The 21823-nt window shown below is 44.9% G+C and overlaps 1 protein-coding gene across 1 annotated transcript in view; it reads right to left on the bottom strand.

The window, feature by feature from the left end:
* Positions 1-20923, bottom strand: part of SUSD6 (sushi domain containing 6) — a 104013-nt gene extending 83090 nt beyond the window's left edge. Inside the window, exon 1 of the mRNA XM_025392910.1 lies at positions 20669-20923. The gene's annotated coding sequence lies outside the window, so the exon portion shown is untranslated. The remainder of the gene's footprint in view (positions 1-20668) is intronic.
* Positions 20924-21823: the final 900 nt, after the last annotated feature.

Genomic DNA, 21823 nt, shown 5'->3' with positions numbered 1-21823 from the left:
AATGAGTTTTCCCCTTCTAGGCAACCCTCCCCAGCTGCATTTACTGAGGGAGGAGGGATGAGACAGAGAAGTGTCAGCCCTGAGAGCAACAAGAGGGCCAGTCTGGCTCCCAGAAATGCAGCCCCTCCCTCTGAAGCCTGACCCCTCCACCTGCCACTCTGCCATCCCTGACATCCTAGACCAGGGAGAGAAGTAGCAGGGTAATAGCAGTGTGAACAGTGGTGCTCTCTGGAAGGGTTGCCATTAACCTGTATTTCCTAATCTTTCTTCCAAAAACAAGTATAAATTGTAATTTCTTAAAGCTTTTTAAAAAACAAGCTACTATGGGGAACAAATTTGAGATGTGCACCTTTACAAAGGAAAAGTACAATTTAGCCCTCTTTCCTAACCATTAAACAAGCATAAGGGGGAAAAAGCCCAGAATGAAGAACAAATTGTTGTTGGTTATAACACCTTGGTGGATTCTCTGCCATATTCTAAACCAGTACTTCCCTCCCACCTGTGACAGAGTCTGACCACCCTAGAACAGTCATGCTGTGTACCCTTTCCACACAGGGTCCTCAGAAAACTAAAAGGATGTGACCTGAGAATACCTGTTTTTGCAAGCATTTCCCAGTGCCCTGTGTTAGGCTTCCTGGGGATGGCAAACATTCTTTTATAAGCCTGTGACTTGGCTATGTCAATGGGGACAAGGATATTTTATCACCCTGCAGGACTTCCTTCTGTAAGTGTCGTGGTCATAATCCTACTCCAGGAACATGAAACCTCAGGACAATCACAGAATCATTATCATTAACTGGCATTTGAGTGCTTATTCACTGTGCACAGATAAAAGCATTTTACGTCTAATATCTTATTTAATTCTTGCAACAACCTTACAAGGTAGGTACTGTTATCTCCATTTTCAGGCAAAACAAAACAAAACAAAAAACAGAAGCAGAAGGACACTAATTAACCTATCCAAGCTTACACAGATAGAAAGTGATGAGACCAAGATATCAAACTAAGCAGTCTGACCCAAAAGCATGCAATCTTGGTAGAGCTGAAATTTATTCCACATTATATAACATAATTCATTTTAAATGTTAAAATTATCCTAGATGTATTATGGACTAGGAGGCATCAGTATAAAGAGATGGGAAGTTCTGAAGATTGTTCCCCTGCAGTTTGCAGCTATGCACCCTCTTGAGGTGGGGTGGGACTTGGACTTGAGCAAGCAGCAGAAAGCCAGTTGAACATGCACATGTGAGAGCTGATTTTGAAAGTCTAAGGTAGGCCAGGTGATGCTACAGCATACTTTTGAGTGACACTGCCTTGGGGCATTCTAGGAGACTTCTGAAGCCACTGCAAGCTTTGGGGACACAGGTCACTAGATGATGGTTAAGTCCCCTGAATTGCTAAGGAAACAGATCATCACTTTAAGTCACAGGCACCTCATGTTAAGAAAGCTGCTGACAGAATTGAGTGGAGTAAAACAAGAATTCCGAAACATGAACTCTCAGAGTCCTCTTTACAGACATGCATTTAAGATTGCCTTTTCCATGATGAGCAGGTGTGCTGGCCCCCAGTTCTCCACAACTGAAACAACCTGGCTAGAAGTTGCCTCAAAAAATGAGCTTGGTTTTTCTGGAAAATAACTGCCAAAGATGGATACATTGCATATTAATGCTCAAATTAATATATTCTTAATAAAAACTTAGAAAAGGGTTGAGAGGGGAAGAGGTTTTTTTCTTTTTTTTCCATATGTATTCTTCAAGAGTCCAAACACGAAGCACGTTGCCTGGGTCTTTGCACTTGTTTAGAAATTGAATAAACATGATTCACTTTAAGGTTTTTCCTCTGCGTTTTAGTCAGAGTCAATAAGTGTCCATCTACATATGTGAGCTCACCAATTTGGTCCTTCCTCCTTGGCTTAAATTATCTGTTTCAATTGTATTACTCTCCAAGAAAGATGGCTCCAAGCTCAGAAAAGGTTTCAGTAATTTAATTAAGTTGTGCAGAAATGCTGATGCTTTCTGAGGCACCAGCCTGACCTTTCTCTGCTCCTTGCTGGTCTCTGAGGGTAGGTCCTGGCTGCTGCCTTCCCTTGGGGAGACCACCTCTACTCCCTGACTTCCACAAGATCTTTACAGTGGCCAGTGTTTGGCCAAACATTCAGACTGCCTAGCTCTGCTACTTACTGCTGTGCTATCCTCGGCAAGTTTTTTTTTTATCCTCTTTTACCTACCAAGTGGGTACACAAGCAATCTACTTCGAAGTTGCTATAAAGATTAAATAAGCTAACATGTAGAAAGCACTTAGAGCAGTGCCTGGCAAATAGAAGGCATTCAATATATGTTAACTTTTATTATCAGCCTGCCTAGTAATACTGAAGAAAGTTTTACATAAATCGAGAGCTTAATACCTTTAGAAGCAGTCTCAATTCATTACCACTATATTCAAACCTCTCAACAACCATGCAAATGAGACAAGACAATGTTTATGACACTTCCTACGAGAAGGAGAAGGAACTGGCTCAACTGCCAACTGTGGGAGCTGTTTGCCCATCCTCCCTCATTTAGGTCAGAGACCTGCCTCCATCATTTTCACATACCACCCCCAACACACACACATACTAGCAGGTGCTCAATAAATCCATGGTGAATTGCACTGACTTTAGGGTTGGTTGTGCTGTAAACACAGCAACCCCAGCCTCATGGCAAGAAGTTGGCAAACCAGAATCATCATTCCTGGGCATTCCTGGCCAACCTGAACAGAAACAAGAGGGCTGCCTTTCCCAGTCCCAGCTCCAACTCATCCCTGAGAGGAAAAGGAGTATCTGCAAGAGAGGGGCAGCCAGAGGTCATTCAGGGAGAAACAACAGAAGTGCCCCTGAACAACCTCTGAGGTAGCAAGGCATTAGGATAACATAATGGGCATTATCCAGACCCTCCCACTGGGCCAAATGGGAATCCATGGAAGTGGTGTTTCAGAGGCAGATAATGTTGCCTTCGCTGACTGAAATGGTAGCTGCCTTTCAGTAGCATACAGGCCAGTCTATAAATACCAGGGATTAAAAGGCTTCCTGTGGGGGCCCAACGGCCATCTACCTAAATACAGAGGCTCTCTGGTCCTCCAGGCACTCTGGTCCATCCCTTGCCCTTCAGGGAAGAAGTGCTATCATCCAACATTACACCCCCTCCAAGGGACCCCCAGCCTCTCTTTCACTTCAGCTTGTTTTTGCTAACCAACCCCTCCTTTCCACACCCTCACCAGGGCCATTCACTCCCACCTGGCCCTACCCTCCTCTCTCCAGGCATTTGTTCTCTGCCTCCCTCACCACCTCATCCCCCACCCAACTTTCTAATCCACATATGCTTTACCTGCCATAAAATAACCACAGGCAGAACTGAGCTCAGTGGCTCATGCTTGTAATCCCAGCACTTTGGGAGGCCAAGACTGGCAGATCACTTGAGTCCAGGAATTCAAGACCAGCCTGGGCAACATGGCAAAACCCCATCTCTTAAAAAAATACAAAAATTAGCTGGGTGTGGTGGTGCGTGCCTGTAGTCCCAGCTACTGGGGTTGAGGGCTGAGGGAGGGAGGCAGAGGCTGCAGTGAGCCCACATAGACCCACTGCACTCCAGCCTGGGAAACAGAGTGATACCCTGTCTCCAAAAAACACACACACATACACACACACACACACACACACACACACACACACACAGGCTTTGGAATCACTCCAACCTTGGTTCTAGTTCCAATACAGTAAATTACAGTACTTAATGTTTCAGAGCTTGGTTTCCTGATTTATCCAGTGAAGATCAGCCTAGTGAGTTAAAGCACTGAGCACACTGCCTGGCATAGGGCACACATTCAATACTTTCTGCCTTGTCCTACTCCCCAGGGGGATTTTTCTTCTTTCTTTTCTAGGACACTCTCATATAGACACTCTTTCTAGGTATAATACGCGCTAAATACAGACGTCTTAACCCAAAGGAATGACTCAAATGTTGCATAATTTCATCACCAGCAGTATCTCTGTAGCAAGCACACAGCCTCATCATCAACACAGCCCCATCAGCAACCTTCAAATTCTACTAGAGAGAAGGCCGGTCACTTTGTACTTTGCCACCACAAATGACACATGTGCTGAGAGAAAGTGATCAGAAGGGATGGGAAAACAGAGTTAAGAGCCACTTTAGGGCCGAGCACGGTGGCTCACGCCTATAATCCCAGCACTTTGGGAGGCAGAGGTGGGTGGATCACCTGAGGTCAGGAGTTCCAGACCAGCCTGGTCAACGTGGTGAAACACCGTCTCTACTAAAAATACAAAAATCAGCTGGGCGTGGTGGCAGGTGCCTGTAATCCCAGCTATATAGGAGCTGAGGCAGACCAATCGCTTGAATCCAGGAGGCAGAGGTTGCAGTGAGCCAAGATTGCGCCACGGCCCTCCAGACTGGGTGACAGAGTGAGACTCTGTCTAAAAAAAAAATAAAAAATAAAAAAAAAGTCAAGAGCAAGGGATAAATAAAGTCTCTGTAAGGTAAGAGCAGCACTTCCATATGAGACTAAGACCCCCCAAAAAAGAGTCCCATAACCCCACATTCACATGTAAAAAAATTAAAATTCATTCCAACAGCAAGAACATCTGCCATTTTTACTACAAATACCATCTGGTTAATTTCTGATAAGGTGCAGGCACAACTTTACATAAACCAAGGACTGCCTACAGTATGTCCCTAAAAGGTAGCGGCATCCTAATGACAGCTCCAAGGCAGTGTGCCATGCCTCTCTCCCTGGTGTCCTGAAGCTGCTCCTGCAAATTCATGATTAGCCCTGAAATAAATCCAGAGCTTCATTCTTTTCTAAATACCGCTTCCAAAACTTTTAGTCATCACTCTTGAAATCAGAATTAATTCAAGCAAGACGATCTTAAAAAACCAGATAAATACTAGAGCAACATAATAAAAGTCCTGAACAACCTGTGTTTTATAGGGACTTCTACCATGGTAGTGGGAGGGTTTCTTTTCCAATGAAGATTCTTATTTTGCAATAAGTTAACAGGGTCCCTTCCATAAGGTCTTTAACATCCTCTAGGATCCACCTGTTGCCAAGCCAAAGGGAGTTGGAGCAGAGTCCTCTAAAGAAGTGTGATAGGTCAGTTGCAGTGGCTCATGACTGTAATCCCAGCACTTTGGGAGTCCAAAGCAGGAGGATCACTTGAGGCCAGGGGTTCAAGACCAACCTGGGGAACATAGCAAGACAAAAAAAAAATATATATATATATATATATATATATTTTTTTTTTTTTAAATTAGCCGGGTGTGGTGGTGCTTGCCTGTAATCTGAGCTGCTGAGGAGGCTGAGCTGGGAAGATAAGCACTTAAGTCCAGGAGTTCGAAGCTACAGTGAGCTATGATCAAGCCACTGTACTCCAATCTGGGCACAGAGCAAGACCCTACCTCAAAAAAAAAAAAAAAAAAAAAAAAAAAGTCTGGTGACTTAGTTGGTATTAAGCATGAAAAAATGGGTGCTTCATAGGTAGGCCCCTTCATACTTTTCAGATCCTGATGGGGAATTATTAAATGTAAACCTAATACCCATAGCAAGAAGATATTCAAAGAATATCTACAATGAAAAATGAAAAGTAAACTATGGGGGTTTGCCAGCCACTATTAAATGCATATTTGGAAAAGTGAATATTTGAAACACATGCACACCCAAAAATGATCAAGTCCTGCAAGAAGATGGCACATGCCATCTTCCAGTCCACTGTGCAAATTGAGATTTGGTAAAATTTGACACTACATTGTCTGTATTTTTCACTAATTGGTATTTCATGAACCCTGTGCAGCAGGAAGAGAGCAGGGCACATGTGGGAAGGTCTGATAAGCAGAAAACAGAAAGGGCAAGGATAAGAAGTGTACTGTAAAAACCCAAGGTGGGAAGGTGAGAAGCCGGGTGCTTAATCAGTTCTGGCCCCACGACTGAGTTTGAGGAGGAGAATCTCACACTCTCTGGAAACCGTACTGGGCAGAAATCACTCAGGGCTTTTTTTCCCCCTCTCAAAATGCAAATATGCAGAAGAGGAGCCCACAGAGAAGCTCAAAACCTATTTCCCACCAAGACTGGCTTCAACTCAACCATTCAGTCCCACCAACAGGCAGATTGTTCCAGGAACACCATAGGGAGCGCTAAAGTGGTATAAGGAAAAAGGCCTTCCTTACAGAAGCAAAGACGTCCTCACACAGGCCACCCAGGTTTAAAGCAGGAGAGGATGAGCAGACTCGGGTGGTGTGGCTGTCCGTGTGGACTCCAGCAGCAGGGACGCTTTCACAGAGAAGGCCAGACCTGAATTTTCTAGATGTGACAGAGTTCACAGAACTGAGACCACGAAGGGAGTGGTAAAGAGTGTGCCACCTACAAGACCAGGAGGCAGAAAGGAGAGGGGAAACAAGCCTCTCCCTTTGATCACTCTGGATGTGGTCCATCTGCCCTGGAAAGTGGGAAAAGGATGTGGTCCTAAGCTGGCTTCTCTCACTCACTCAGCCCCACAGTGACCCTTGCTAACCCCCTCTGTCCAGACCGGCCATGTTCTGCTAAGTTTCACCTCCACAGGCCTGGCCAGTGCTTCCTGTCTGCACATCCGCGAGGCCTCCGTGGTTTGCTGCCACCCACTCTGACAGGGCTGCACTGAAACATGAAGGAGACCATGTAGGCGTCAGCCCCGTTTCTGCTGCTAACCCAACATCTAGCCTTAGGACAAGTCATCCACTATTCTGTGCCTCATTTTCTGTAACTTTAAAGTAAATAAAACTGCCTCCTCTCTTCAAGCATAGTTGTGAGGATAAAAGCTGATAACAGCTAATATTTACTGGGCACTTACTACGTGCCAGATACTGGGTTAACCGCTTAACCGTCTAGAATCATTTAATCCTCAAAACCCCCCATGGGATAGACACTACTCTTAACTGCCAATTTCAGTTAAAGAAGCTGGAGCTTAACAAAGTTAAGAGAGTTACCCAGAGTCACATAGCTAGACAGAACATCTAACACTACAAAAGGGTCAGCCACTAATTAATACTTCCCCAATCTACCCTTTGAGTATCTCTTAGCTGTCAGGCACATACACATCTTTTTAAATATCCCATTTCATTTGATTTTCATAAAATTCTACAAGGGAGTACTTTTAAAAGTAATTTTAATAAAGTATTCAAGTTATATATGCCAATAGTAAAAAATTCAAATGAAACAAAAAGTTTAAGAAGTTAAAGTCCCCTTTATCCTTTACCATTCACATGCAGAATTCCCCACACCAGGCAATCATCAATACTTTGGTAGCCACCCGTCTATAAATTGGTAGTGTTAATATCATTTCCATCCTACAAATGATAAAACTAAGTATCGGCCAGGCACGGTGACTCACGCCTGTGATTCCAGCACTTTGGGAGGCCAAGGTGGGCAGATCACCTGAGGTCAGGAGATCGAGACCAGCCTGAACAACATGGAGAAACTCTGTCTCTACTAAAAATACAAAAAATTAGCCGGGTGTGGTGCCGCATGCCTGTAATCCCAGCTATTTGGGAGGCTGAGGTAGGAGAATCACTTGAACCTGGGAGGCGGAGGTTGCGGTGAGCCAAGATCGGGCCATTGCACTCTAGCCTGGGCAACAAGAGTGAAACTCTGTCTCAGAAAAAAACAACTAAGTATCAAAGAGGTTAAATTTGCTCAAGGTCATATAGCTGATATGTGGCAGAACTGACACTGAAGCAGGGTCACTCTGATTCCATGGATACTTTCTGAGAACTGTGTCATTAGGCAATGTTGTTGTATGGATATCACAGAGTGAACTCACATAAACCTAAATGGCATAGCCTACTATACACCTCAGCTACATGGCATGGCCTAGGCTACAAACCTGTACAGCAGATACGTTACTGAATACTGTAGGCAACTCTAACATGATGGTAATTGTGTCTCTAAACATACTTAAACATAGAAAAAATACAATATGGTATAAAAGATAACAAATGGTACATCTGTATAGAGCACTTACCATGGATGGGCTTGCAGGACTGAAAATTGCCCTGGGTAAGTGAGTGAATGAAGAGTGAGTGTGAGGGCCTAGGACATTACTATATACTACTGTAGACTTTATAAACACTGTACACTTAGGCTACACTATATTTGTAAAATTTTTTTCTTCCATAAACTAATCTTAGCTTACTGTGACTTTTTTACTTTATAAACTTTTTAATTATTTTAAACTTTTTGACTCATTTGTAATAACACTTAGGTTAAGACATACAGCTGTGACAAAATATTTTCTTTTTTTATATCCTTATCTATAAGCTATTTTCTATTTAAAAAATTTTTTTTTTGTTAAAAAAACGAAGACACAAACACACACATTAGCCTAGGCCTACAAAGGGTAAGGATAATCTATATCACTGTCTTCCATCTCCTCATCTTACTCCACCAGTAGGTCTTCAAGGGCAGTAACAGAACTGTTTTCTCCTATAACAATGCCTCCTGGAAAACCTGCCTGAGGCTGTTTTACAGTTAACTGGTTTTTGGGTTTTTTTTTTTTCCTAAGTAGAAGGAGTATAGTCTATATTGACGACAAAAAACATAGTATGGTAAATACAAAAACCAGAAACACAGTTATTATCATCGAGTATTATGTACTATACATAATTGTATGTGCTAGACTCTAATATGACTGGCCATGCTGTAGATTTATTTACAACAGCATCACCACAAACAGGTGAGTAATGCATTGTGCTATGACCTTACCATGGCTACAATGTCACTAGGTGATAGAAATTTTTCAGTTCCATTATAATCTTATGGAGCCACCATCATATATGCAGCAAAATGTCATTACACTACACATGACTGTATGCACATGTTTACATTTTTGTTCCATTAGTACACAAAAACATGTTGACCTTAGGGTACCTGTGCCAAGATGGGGATGGAGGAACCAAAAAGGGGCTATTGCTATCATGTTGCTGGTTGCTGTTCCTTGGCAGCTTAATCAAGTCTGCAATCCTAGGAGGTTTCCCATCTCTCAACATGTGCTATCATACCAGTGTCTGATTTAGCATTTGAATTCTAGCTGACTTAACATCACTACTACATATAAGTACAGTTGCTGCCAAATGCATACCGGTTGCCAAAGGTCTTATCTTTCCCATTTGTAAAATGGGACTACAATCTTCCTGACAGTATGTGATGCCTTACATGAAAGCAGTTTGGCCGGGCGCTGTGGCTCATGCCTGTAATCCCAACACTTTGAGAGGCCAAGGTGGGCGGATCACTTCTGGTCAGGAGTTCAAGACCAGCCTGACCAACATGGTGAAACCTCATCTCTTCTAAAAACACAAAAATTAGCCAGGCGTGGTGGCGGGTGCCTGTAATCCCAGCTACTCAGGAGGCTGAGGCAGGAGATTCGCTTGAACCTGGGAGGCAGAGGTTGTGGTGAATCGAGATCGCACTACTGCACTCCAGCCTATGCAACAGAGACTCCATCTCAAAAAAAGAAAAGAAAGCAGTTTGTAAAATGAAGAAATCTTTACTGCTATCAATATGGATGTTCAGTCTGCACAGTAAACATGGAGAAACGTAAACCATCCTCAAGGGGGTTGAAATCTATGAGGAGAAGAGACTAACCAAAACACTAGGCCAGGGGTGGTAGCTCATGCCTGTAATCCCAGCACTTTGGGAAGCTGAGGCAGGCAGATCACTCGAATCTGGAAATTCAAGACAAGCCTGGGCAACATGGCAAAACCCCATCTCTATAAAAAAATACAAAAAAATTAGATGGGCATGGTGACGCATGCCTGTAGTCCCAGCTATTCAGCAGGCTGAGGTGGGAGGATCGCTTAAGCCCGGGAGGTCAAGGCTGCAGTGAGCCGCGATGGTACCACTACACTCTAGCCTGGGCAACAGAACAAGATCCTGTTTCAAAAAAAAAAAAAAAAAAAAAGCCAAAAAACACTAGAGAACAATTCAAAAGTATATAATTAAGTGTTAAACTTTTGTGCTGCAAAGAATTCCTGTGGTGAGATAATCAGTATATGAGAAAGAGCATCTGATAAATACTTGATCAATTAATGAGTTCGGATGTGTTGCTTCAAAAACACCTCATCTGCTACTTTAACATTAGACTCCTAATACCTTCACTATTCACAGAAAGTGATACCAACACCAAAACCCCGAAGTCTATTCATTCTACCATTGCTCACGTATAACCCAAGAAAAAAGCATGTCAGCATTTGTACAGAGCACCCTTCTTTCAACAACGTGCTTTTAAAAAAGCATGGACAGACCTTCAAAGGAGATGACCCACACAATTATATAATTCCAGAAGCAGTAGAACTGCCCCCCTAAAAAGAGTTCAATTGTGGAGAACAAAGACAGAAGTCTTCCTCGCAACGACTTCCTTGCCTGCAACCTGACACACTGGATACTAAATATATTTCTCTCCAAACTACAGAGGCAAAGGTGTAAGTTGGCTTTCAAGAATGAATGATGCCTCCCAAGGCTTTTAAAAGAACAGAATTCTAGAAACAAAGACCTGCTACCTAAAAATTAGCAGGGATGACTTTCTGGTCTTCAGCCCCGTAACAAGAGGGCCCTATAGTTTGTTTTTGACTGGCCTTGCTAAAACATTCTGGAGAACCTCCAATACCCTCTCTCTCCTTCACCTCCCACTGCCATGGTTCCTAAGCTGTCTTCTTTTCCTGCCACCAGACAGGGTGAACATGCCTGAGCTGTCTTCTTTTCCTGCCACCAGACAGGGTGAACATGGTGAATGTTAACAGCTTTTTAACACCCTGTTTATATTTGTTTTTCACTCAAACCAGGCCCTCCTCCAAATGACTCCATTTTTAGAATTCATCAATAATACCACTCTTTCATTCCTTTTCATCAAGGTTCATAACCTCAAAGTCACCCTGCCCTCCTCTACTTGTTATTTTAATCCCCTACACCTGGTCAATCATTTATTAATCATCCAATTAATCCAGGAGGGGGTACAAGGAAGTGGATGAGACAGTCACCGACCTCAGGGAACTTCCAACGTCAGCTTGGAACCAGGGCCTACACAGAGATGGCCACCCAAAGAGGTAAAATATAGGGGGAGGGCGTATGTTTACTGGGAACTAGGTCCTTTACTGCCCCCAGCAGGTTGTAAAGCCACAGATATATCAGGAAAAGAGATCTCACAAATCCACATTTCTATCTAAAATTGAGGCTTGAGGGAGATGGAAGAAGAAAAAAGATTCCCTAAGGAATTCATGCCACTGATCCTCTCTATTCCCTTCTCCCAGTTTCTCATAGTTGAACCCACATCTCCTTTTTTCTTTTAATTAAAAATAGGATAAGTCAAGGACTGAAAACATTCACAGATTAAAAACTAGTTGATCAAATAAAGCAAGAAACAGGAATCCTCAAAGCACACCAAACTCCTAGACCTAGCTCACTGCAAAGAAAGACAATTCATTTCTTTAATAGGGAGCCTGGGGGAACTCTCTAACAATACTTTTCAAGTTTTTCCCTTCCAGGATGACTGTGGTTTGGACCACAGAAGTAACTGACAAATCCCAAACAGTCAAGCTGAAGGTCTACTGTACACAAAAGACTCCTCCAACACTACTCTCAAATTAAAAACCTCATGAGTATTCCCGCAGTATGCTAACTCCACGCCAGCAAGTACTATGTCCATTTTGTTCTTTGTTCACAACTGTATACCTAGTGCCTAGAACAGGCATCCACTAATTATTTGCCAGACAACTAGACTTACTTCCCTTTGGTTTCCGCAGCAACCACCTACCAGCCTCCCACCAGCCTGACATCATAGCCTAACCAGATTATCAGCTCACAAATTATTATGACTTGAGGGTACATGTAAAGGAAAGATGGATCGATGAATTCTTATGAAACTCAGAGCCTGTTTTTCTTGCTATTCTGCTGTGTAACAAGCAAAATCCCCACAGGACAGAAACAAGGATGTAGACGGTCTTCCCATGGCAGAGTTTCTACCTGGAGGCAGATGGAGGATTGATAAAGGGGTGGACCAGATAACATACCACTGGTTAATTTCCTAGCAATGCCTCAAGCATGCCAACTGAAACAGCAGCACCCACACTAAACACAAGACTCTGTTCACTGGTTTTCTGGGATGGGGAAAGCCAGTATATATGACCTGCTTCCTTCGTGCCTGGTTAGAGACATACAGTTATAGATGTGTGGTCACGCTGCATTTAGGTGGGTAGCTGATTCCACATACCATAAGTCCAAGGAAGTTGAGACACAGCTCTGAAGGGTTTGGTCGGTTAACGGGGTGTGGGGGCAGGATCAGTTCTCCCAGACAGAGAACACACCCATTGGCCTGGGGTCAGGTGGGGTTTTTTTTTTTTTTTTTTTTGAGACAGGGTCTCAACTGTGTCACCAGGCTGGAGTACAGCAGCACCATCATAGCTCATTGCAGCCTTGACTTCCCAAGCTCAAGTGATCCCCCAACTCCAGCTTCCCAAGTAGCTGGGACTACAGGTGTGTGCCACCATGCCCAGCTAATTTTTAATTTTTTTTTTTTTTTTTCTGTAGAGATGTGGACTCTCACTACGTTGCCTAGGCTAGTCTTGAACTGGTCTTGAGCAATTGTCCCACCTCAGCCTCCCAAAGTGCTGGGATTACAGGTGTGAGCCACCGTACCGGGCCAGGTGGCATTTTTTTTTTTTTGAGACGGAGTCTCGCTCTGTCGCCCAGGCTGGAGTGCAGTGGCCGGATCTCAGCTCACTGCAAGCTCCGCCTCCCGGGTTCACGCCATTCTCCTGCCCCAGCCTCCCGAGTAGCTGGGACTACAGGCGCCCGCCGCCTCGCCCGGCTAGTTTTTTGTATTTTTTTTTTTAGTAGAGACGGGGTTTCACCGTGTTAGCCAGGATGGTCTCGATCTCCTGACCTCGTGATCCGCCCGTCTCGGCCTCCCAAAGTGCTGGGATTACAGGCTTGAGCCACCGCGCCCGGCCCCAGGTAGCATTTTTGAATGGCAAAGATACACAGCACAGAAATTTAAAAGTTAAGTAGGCCCAGTCTAAACACAACTACAACAATTTTTTAAAGTGAAAGCAAGTTTATTAAGAAAGTAAAGGAATAAAGAATGGTTACTCCACAGGCAGAGCAGCCCTGAGGGCTCTGCACCCATTTTAAGAACAGTTTTCTTTCAGAAGAATTGGACTTCAAGACTCATTTCCTTTGTAATTTCACTATTAGATTCAAAACTACAATCACAGAAGTAACTTGAATTTGTTCCCAAAAATATGAACCACAACACCCTGCTGGACTCCCAATCCCCATTCCTGGTCCAGGCCCAAAGGAGGGGGAGAAACAAAGAGTTGATCACACCAGGAGAGAAAAAAACTAGACTAGGAATCAGGGGCCTTGGCTTCTCCACTAGCCCTTTCACCTCTCAGGCAAGTCAGCTCTGAGCATCCATTTCCCATTTGCATTTCTTTAGAATGAGGAGGTAGAATAAAAAGAACCCCAAAGTCCCATTTTTCCAACTCTAACATGTCATGAACCTAGAGTCTCTCTTCATATACTTTGTTGTGCAGGGAGTTTTGGTAGCATCTAGATACCAACAGTGAAAAATCTGGATCTTCAACTACGAGTCTCGTCTCACTTCACTCAACCTTTGGAAACTCTTAGGATTTGGGAATCAAATTTGCATTAACAGGTAGGGCCTGCTCCAAATCACAAAATTTTTGGAAATGAATTTTGGCAGAGAAGTTACGGCTGCATTCACACACATTTACACACACACAGGAGGGAACTTTCTAGAAGAACTGATCCTTGGCCTTGGCTCCAGATACAGGAACCCAGAGAAGAGAGTTCAAGTTCCTAGCTTTTGTCTGTCTTGCTGGACAAAGGGCATGTGCCCTGTCCCTTCTGTTTCTCTGCAGTGTAACTATCTTGATCCTCTGTTAAATCACTAGGTAGCCTGCATATGCACACTTTCGAGAGCTTGTATTGGGGATCTAGGAGTAGGGAAAGCAAGACTAGCTGTTGGTCACAAGTGCTAGTACAGGCTGAGTGTCCCTTATCAGAAATGCTTGGGATCACAAATGTTTTGGATTTTGGAATATCTGCATATATATAATCAGGTATCTCAGGGATGGGACCCCAGTCTAAACACAAAATCCATTTACAATTCATATACACCTAATACACACAGCCTAAAGGTAGTTTTGACTGTGACCCAAAACATGAGGTCAGGTGTGGAATTTTCCATCATGTGGGTGCTCAAAAAGTTTAAGATTTTGGAGCACTTCATATTTCAGATTAGGGAAACTCAACCTGTGGTTCCAATTACAACAAGGGCAAAAGCAGACATTCTGTTGCATTATTTCATTAATATGGTTGGCATGATGTAAAACCACCCAGGGACACATCCTGTAGAGGAAATGACACTCCAAGCAGCACCATCTGCTCCTTTTTGTGTCTGGCATGATCTGTTTTTAACCTCAGGTTACACCTGAGGTCCACCTGGAAAAGCCCTGTGGCAGCTGCTCTAAAGAGCACTCTTTCTCGGATCTACATTTTCAGGGCACTCACAGCCCCTCTCCCTCTTCCCTATCTTGCTGGCTGGCTCTCTAGTCAATAAGCATTCCACTCCCCAACCTAGCAGAAGCCTCTGAGCAGGTGCACAGAACCCTGGCATGGAATTTTTCACAACAAAAGGAAAAGCTTCTGAGAACTATAAATCACATCTGATAAGGAAGGCTTTGGGGATTCATGGTCAAGTTCTCTCTATAAAACAAAAAGATGAGATTTAGAGCTGAGGCTTCGCATTGAAAATCCTCTTTTTTTTTTTTAAAGCAGCAGTACATGTGCATTGAATTTAGGCACTATTGCGTCTGTCAACTCTCACCAATGGTTAAAGTTTTGTACCAAATATTTGGAAACAATGCTACTGGAGAGTTCAAACTTAAAAACAGGATTCTCTCTTTTTGTTTTTGGGTTTTGGAATTTTTTTGGTGGCACCTTTTCTTGATCCAGGACAATATCCGCAACACCACAGTAGGGCCAAGAGTTTACTATAACACTGTTCTTCCTCAAACAAACTGCATAACCTAGTAGAATGTTAACCTCAAAGTAGAGATATGGATGGATGCAGCTTTAAAGATACCTCCTTGAGAAATGAAAACATATACCCACAGAAAAACTTATACACACATGTTCTTAGCAATACTGCAATATTATTCGTAACCAAAAAACAGAAACAACCCAACTGTCCATCAGGTTATGAATGGATACACAAAATGTGGTATATCAATATAACAGAACAGCATTCAGCAATAAAATGGAATGAAGTACTGATACATGCTAAAACATGAATAAGCCTCAAAAACATTATGCTAAGTGAAAGAAGCCAGTTATTAAAGACCACATATCATATGATTCCAGCTATATGAAATGTCCAAATAGGCAAACCTATAGAGAGAGAAAGATGAATGGTTGCCTAGGGCTAGATGGGATTGTAGAGAAATAGGGAGTGACTTTTTGGGGTGATGAAAATGTTCCAAAAGTAGGTTATGGTGATAGATGTACAACTCTGTAAATATACTAAAAACTACTGAATTGTACTTTAAATGTGTGAATTTTATGACGTGTTAAAAAAAAAAGCTAAGTGAAAAAAATACAAAGCTGAATGTACAGGTACTACCAGCTGAAGACGGAAACAACAGAATCCACACTATGTTTATGTTAGGGTGGTAGAATCATGCTGATTTTTTTTCCCTTTTATTTTCCAAGCTATCTGTAATCTTGCGCTTCCCCACCAAAAAACATCTCTCAGTCTTCCTTCAAACAGTTTGCATAGACTGCTATAATTTAAAAAGGAAATTAAGTAAAATCACCTTGTTCCCTTTTTGCAGTTACCTTTTACAAGCCTCCGTCCATTTAGTTTGTTGAGCTCAACTGAGAATAATCTAAAGGAAGAATTGGATAAACAGGCTCTTATGCCATTCCCAGAAGCCAGTTTCATTTTACTGTCTTTGTCAGAAGCTGAAGCCTAGTCTAGCCAAAGAAAATTTCAGCAAGGACAGTTTACATAAAGGGCAACTCCACACTCTAATCTTAAATTTTTGTGGGTGAAGGCAAGTCATGGCTGGCAGTAGGTTGGACTTGGAAATATTAGACATTCCCTCTACTCTACAAAGGGTGGCAAGAAAGGGGAGGCTGGGAAAGATCTCTATTTGTGTCTCTTCTCTGAGGTTTTGTATCCAATCTCCAACTGCAGAATCCTGAATCATTTTTCATCAGAGAAAATCCTCTTCTGAGTAATAAAGAATTGTCAGTCACCACCTCTGCCGTCTGCGAACCCACTGAGAATCTATTACTGTCATCAGGAATCCCAGGCTAACTTCCCTTAAACCAAGCAAGGAGGCTTTGCCAAAAAATAAAATAAAATAAAACAAAACACTTGTGCATGTGTGTAGGGGGGGAGTACATTTAAGGGCACACTGCTATCAGGTAATTTTAAGGATCTACTAACACTGGCGACAGTAACAGAGAACTACATCTGTTTCTGCTTGAGAAAAATGCTTCAGTAATATCCTGTTTCAGGAGTACTGTGTGAATTCTTGGCACGCAGCCTTCAGATGTTTCAAGGGTGGTTATTTTCCTTTTTTGAGATACAAGAGCCAGGGAGGGAGACTACATTACAGGCAACACCACAGTCTGTGAAATTAGTTTCAGTTCTCACTGCTGCACTTCCTGCTGTCGCTGTATCCAGTACCTTCACAGACGCTTAACTGTCCCAAGCCTTGATAGTAGCACAGTTGGCCTTTCATGGCTGAAGTGACCCAGCTCAGTGCCACTGCAAGGTCCACCAGCAGAGCGACTTCCACACTCAAGTAAGAACCAGAGGACGAGAGAGCAAATGGAGGAACCCTGCTGGTTTCCAGGCCAAAAAAACTAAAAAGGCAAGAAAAAGGACACCATCGCAGACACATGAGCACAAGAAGAACACAGGTGCCTAACAGGCTCTGCCGCGAAAACCTAAGCCTTGTAAGAGGTACCTCTTTCCCCAGAACTTTTACTTTTTAAGATAAAAGGTTCTTACACAGAAACACAAACTCACACTCATCCAAGGGACACACAATGGCTGTTGCCTTGAATCCAAGCCAGGGGTGGAGTGAACAGATCTTCATGCGCAAGGACAGTCCACCCAAAGGTTCCTGAGTAGTATGGAGCTCATGAGAAACCTGGGGAAAGTCTCTATTTCCCCTAGTTTTGCATTTGTCCCAAAGCTTACCCTTAACCAAATGTCCTAATCCTCAACATTCAAGTCTGCAACAAAGCAATGTTTGCTCTCAAAGTTGAAAAAAAGACAAGACATGGGGTTCCTTCCTCTATTGGCTCCTTCTGATCTTTCTCCTACTGCTTGAGCGAACACCCTCTAACAAGACTTCCATAGTGTCCAGACAGAAAGAAGAGGGAAAATAAATCCTGCTTGTCAGCTTCAACTAGGAGACAGCATGTCAATTCAGGAGCTTAATAACTCACTTCATGTATGGCAATTACACAACCTGGGCCCAGTGGATCTGCTGACGTTCGGGCCTGCAAGTGTGAACTATCTCTTAGTAAATGGGGAACTAGAGGGGAAAGACAACCATGTGTGCCCTCTGGCCTTCCCTCTCTGCTGGCAAGTGGTTCTGCTTCATTCTCCACAGTTCACTTGTTTGGTAGTGAAATAAGGAAGAGTATGTACCTCACTTTTTTTTTTTTAAAGATGCTGTATTTCTCCCAGCCCACAAATGATACCAGTAGTAACGTGGTTGTCAGAAGAGCTAAGGATATGAAAAAAGGGCAGAAGAAATATTTGAAGCAAAAGTCAAGTTTTTATGTGGGAAATGGACAAGCAAAGAGGGAGTGAAACAATGTTTCGTAGCAATAAACTTGAAAGAAGTTCTAACTTTTAAGAAACCAGGTGAATTATTACCTTTTGGAAGGGGCGTGTGTGTGTATGTAGAGGGAAGGCTGCCGCAGGAATTGCTGCCCCAGCAAAAGAGCAAAGGAGGATATCCCCTACTGAGAGATGCACCATTACATAAGAACACAAGCTCAGGCCGCACACGGTGGTTCACTCCTGTAATCCCAGCACTTTGGGAGGCCAAGATGGGCGGATCACCTGAGGTCAGGAGTTTGAGACCAGCCTGGCCAACATGGTAAAACCCTGTCTCTACTAAAAATACAAAAATTAGCCAGGCGTGATGGCATGCACCTGTAGTCCCAGCTGCTCAGGAGGCTGAGGCAGAGAATTGTTTGAACCTGGGAGGCGAAGGTTGCAGTGAGCCAAGATTGCGCCACTGCACTCCAGCCTGGGTGACAGAGTGAGACTCTATCTCAAAAAAATGAAAAAGAACACAAGTTCAATCATCACACCTCAGAGACTGGCCAGGAAAACAGACAAAGTGCTGAGATCTCTTTATCTGCCAGCCTGCATCTGTAACACCTCATTCCACCCTTCTTCCTCTTCTATCTCACCAAATTCTGGGCTTTCAGAAGGTAGGCTTCAGCGAAAGAAGTCAAACTCAGCCATTTGACAGTGGATTTGCTCTCAGGTGTTCAAACACTGAGCATCCCGGCACCTGGCTCTATCTAGGTGTAAGTGAGGATTTGTTTCATATGCCATTTCTACTACAATATCCAAAAAATTACTCTGTAGACAGAAGTCCTATCTATCAGGACTCATACCAATACTGTCCTCTGTTTAACTCGCTGGGCAGAAGTTCTTTCAGCAGCAAATGGCCAACAATGAAAGCTAACAACATAAACCAAAACAAATTGACTTAAAGGCTGTGAGTCCATGAGAGCTGGATTCTGACTTATTCAATGCAGTACCTGCAACACATAGCACAATGCCTGGCATACATTGTGTATCACATAAATACTTGGGAGTACTGAAGGAAAGAATGAACAAATGACTCTTATGCAAACATACCGTAAGTGTGTACCCTGGAGAAAGAGTTTAGAATGCTCCTGATCTGAGAAACAGCCTGAAGCAGCAGTGCTTTGAGAAGGTTTTAGAAAGACTCCAGGTTCAATTTTACCAAAAGGTAAACAAACCAGAAACCAGCAGTATAATCTAGTAGTTCAGACTGTGGGCTCCACCATGAGATACCTATCTGACACGGGCGAGTTATTTAACTTGTTTGGTTTGGGTCTCAACTAGAAGAATGGGGATAATAATATCTACCTCAAAAGTCTGTTGTTTATTAAATAAGTTCAAAAAAGTAAAGCCCTTAGCACAAAGCTTGGTACTCAGTAAGTCCTCAAGAACCTTTCCATATCATTGCTGCTTAATTAAATACCTTCTTTCCTGAGATGCAGAAATACCTCACCCAACTCCAGGAAAATTTTAATTTCTGGTTGAATATGCTTCTAGCTAAAAACATAAAGCCCAGAGAACTCAGAAGTCAGTGCCAAGCACATGTCTCTACTAGCCTCCACTAGATGGTGACAATTTGGGTGTGGAATTCCCAAAACAGAAAAGGTGTGTGTGCGTAACTCCTATGTATTTTTTTAACACAAGAAGAACGAAAACAGCAAGAAATGAATTAACTACTGTGAAGGGTGGAAAGCCACGCTTCCTATCTCTGTAGATCAAAAAAGGGGGTAAATCCCTAGGCCTAATTGAACCGAGTAATCTTACTGCACCTCTGGAAGAGCACACAGGAGCCCAGTTAGCAAGAGCAACAAAGCCCAGCATGTCGCCTGCCACCGAAAGAAAATTTTGTGGGAACAACAGCTTTAGGCCTCTTTGCCCAGACGCCAACTTCCCTTTAACCAGACCAAGACTTTATTTTGACGCCTCTTTGCTTCTGGGTCTTGCTGTCCGCATAACCACCTCCCCCTCCTGCTCCTAAATTCATCCAGAGTAACTTTTCTCCACTTCAGCAGCTCCCCAGCCACGACTCCCATGAGGGAGAGTCAGATCCACACTCATAGCTGGGGTCTCAAAACCCAGCGTAAAAAAGGAAAGTCTGTATGTACGTGCCTACTTTTTGAAAGAAAAGAGCTGGTTTCGGGGAGTTTAGCCTGGTTAACAAGAGATGTTTTTGAGATTAAAGAGCAGCCGAGGCGCGGGGGCTCCCGAACGCTGCGGAGCGCACAGGCGAGCTCTGAGATTTCCTCAGGAAATCCACCTTCTCTAAGCCAGCCCTGCCCGCCCCAGCGCAAGCCCCGCAGCTTTGCTGGGCTGAGGGCAGTAATGACAGTGGCACAGAGGGCCTCTGCCTACCTCCTCCGCACCCACCGGCACGGCGTCTGGCTCTGCCGGCGCTGCCCCGGCAGCGACGCGGGACGGCGCGCCCCGGACCGCAGGTCACTAAGTTCCCGGCCGCAAACCAGCCGCTGGTCCCCCCGGCCGCGCAGCCCCCACTGCCGGCCCGCCGGCCGCGCCACGCCAGCGCGGGGCTCCCAGCGGCGCGGTTCGCGGCCGGGTGACAGCGGGCCGGCGCAGAGAAGAGCGGGGAGCCGCCGAAGCCGGCCCGGGCTCCGGCCAGCGTCACTCCTGGGCGGTGCGCGCTGGTCCCGCGCCCCTGACAGCCGGCCGCGCGCGTCGGTGGCACAATGCCTGCCCCGCCGCCCCCCGCCCGCCGTGACAACTTACCCGGGAGCCGGCGGAGACCTCCGGGATGGGGGCGCTCACCGCTTCCACGCCGCCGCTTGCGCGCGCCAGCAGCCTTCTCGGGTCTAGGGGAGGCCCCGCGTGCCCTTGTCTAGCTCGCTCTGGCCGGCGCTGTGGGCAGAGGAAGCGGGCGGGAGGGAGGGAGGCGGCGGGGCGGTCGCCGGCTTGGGAGAATAGAACTCGGCGGTAGCGGCGGCTGCAGCGCCCGCGTCACTAACCCAGCTGTACCGCGCGGGCGGGGGAGGCCCCGCGGAGGGGAGGGGGCGGGGAAGGGGCGGTGCCAGGCGCGCACGCAACAGCGACGGCGTCGCGCCGGCGTCGCGCCGCCGCGACCGCCCCGCCGGGAGGCCCCGCACGCACGCGCCGCCGGCCGGGCCAGGTACCCACGGGAGAAGCGACGCGGTTGGGGAGGTGGGGGGTCCTTAAAGGGACAGTCCCTCTGCGCTGGAGTGGATGGGGCGGTGGCACCGACTCAGCTGGACTGTGCGGCGTTTGCAGTGCGCTCTTCAGTTCGTTTACTATTATTATTATTTGCATTATTGAATTACTATGATTTGAAAAGAATTGTACTGCCGTCAGGTTTACAAGGCTTTTGACGCATGTTGCCTTGTTACCTGTTGAATTGCTTGTCTGACCTATCTCTGAAGCAGGTTATTATCTCCCTGTTAAGCAGTACTCTAAACTGGTTCCTAGTCTGCCAACATTAAAGCTGCCCAGGGGGTGGGTGGGGGTGAAAATGCAGATTCGGGGCCCCACCTCCAGCCATTGTGGTTCAGTGGGGTCGGACTTGGGAATCTGTATTTTCACTAGCATTCCGAAGTGAGTGATCCTTCAGCATGCTAAAAGCACACAAGGGATCTCAAGGTTGAGAAAACCGCAGTTCAGAGGCACGACTGGCAGAGCCCGGGCTAGAGGCCTGCCACATTCCTAACTGTATTTCCCCTCTTGAGCCTTGCCTCCTGGGGCTATTTTCTAGCACATACTGAGTGAGCAGTTTGTGCACTGTATGGCTACATCGTTTATTGGTGATCTCTCATGCAGTGTGTCCTCGGTTTATGTGTTTACAGGGCCCGTGGCGCCTTGATGGGGAGGACTCTGGCTTTTTATCTTTGTGCCCCAGGGCCTTGCACCTTGTAG

The sequence above is a fragment of the Theropithecus gelada genome, chromosome 7b (genome assembly GCF_003255815.1).
Source record: "Theropithecus gelada isolate Dixy chromosome 7b, Tgel_1.0, whole genome shotgun sequence".
Taxonomy (NCBI): Eukaryota; Metazoa; Chordata; class Mammalia; order Primates; family Cercopithecidae; genus Theropithecus; species Theropithecus gelada.
The sequence above is the reverse complement of the archived record's forward strand: the minus strand, read 5'-3'. Positions and strand labels throughout refer to the sequence as shown.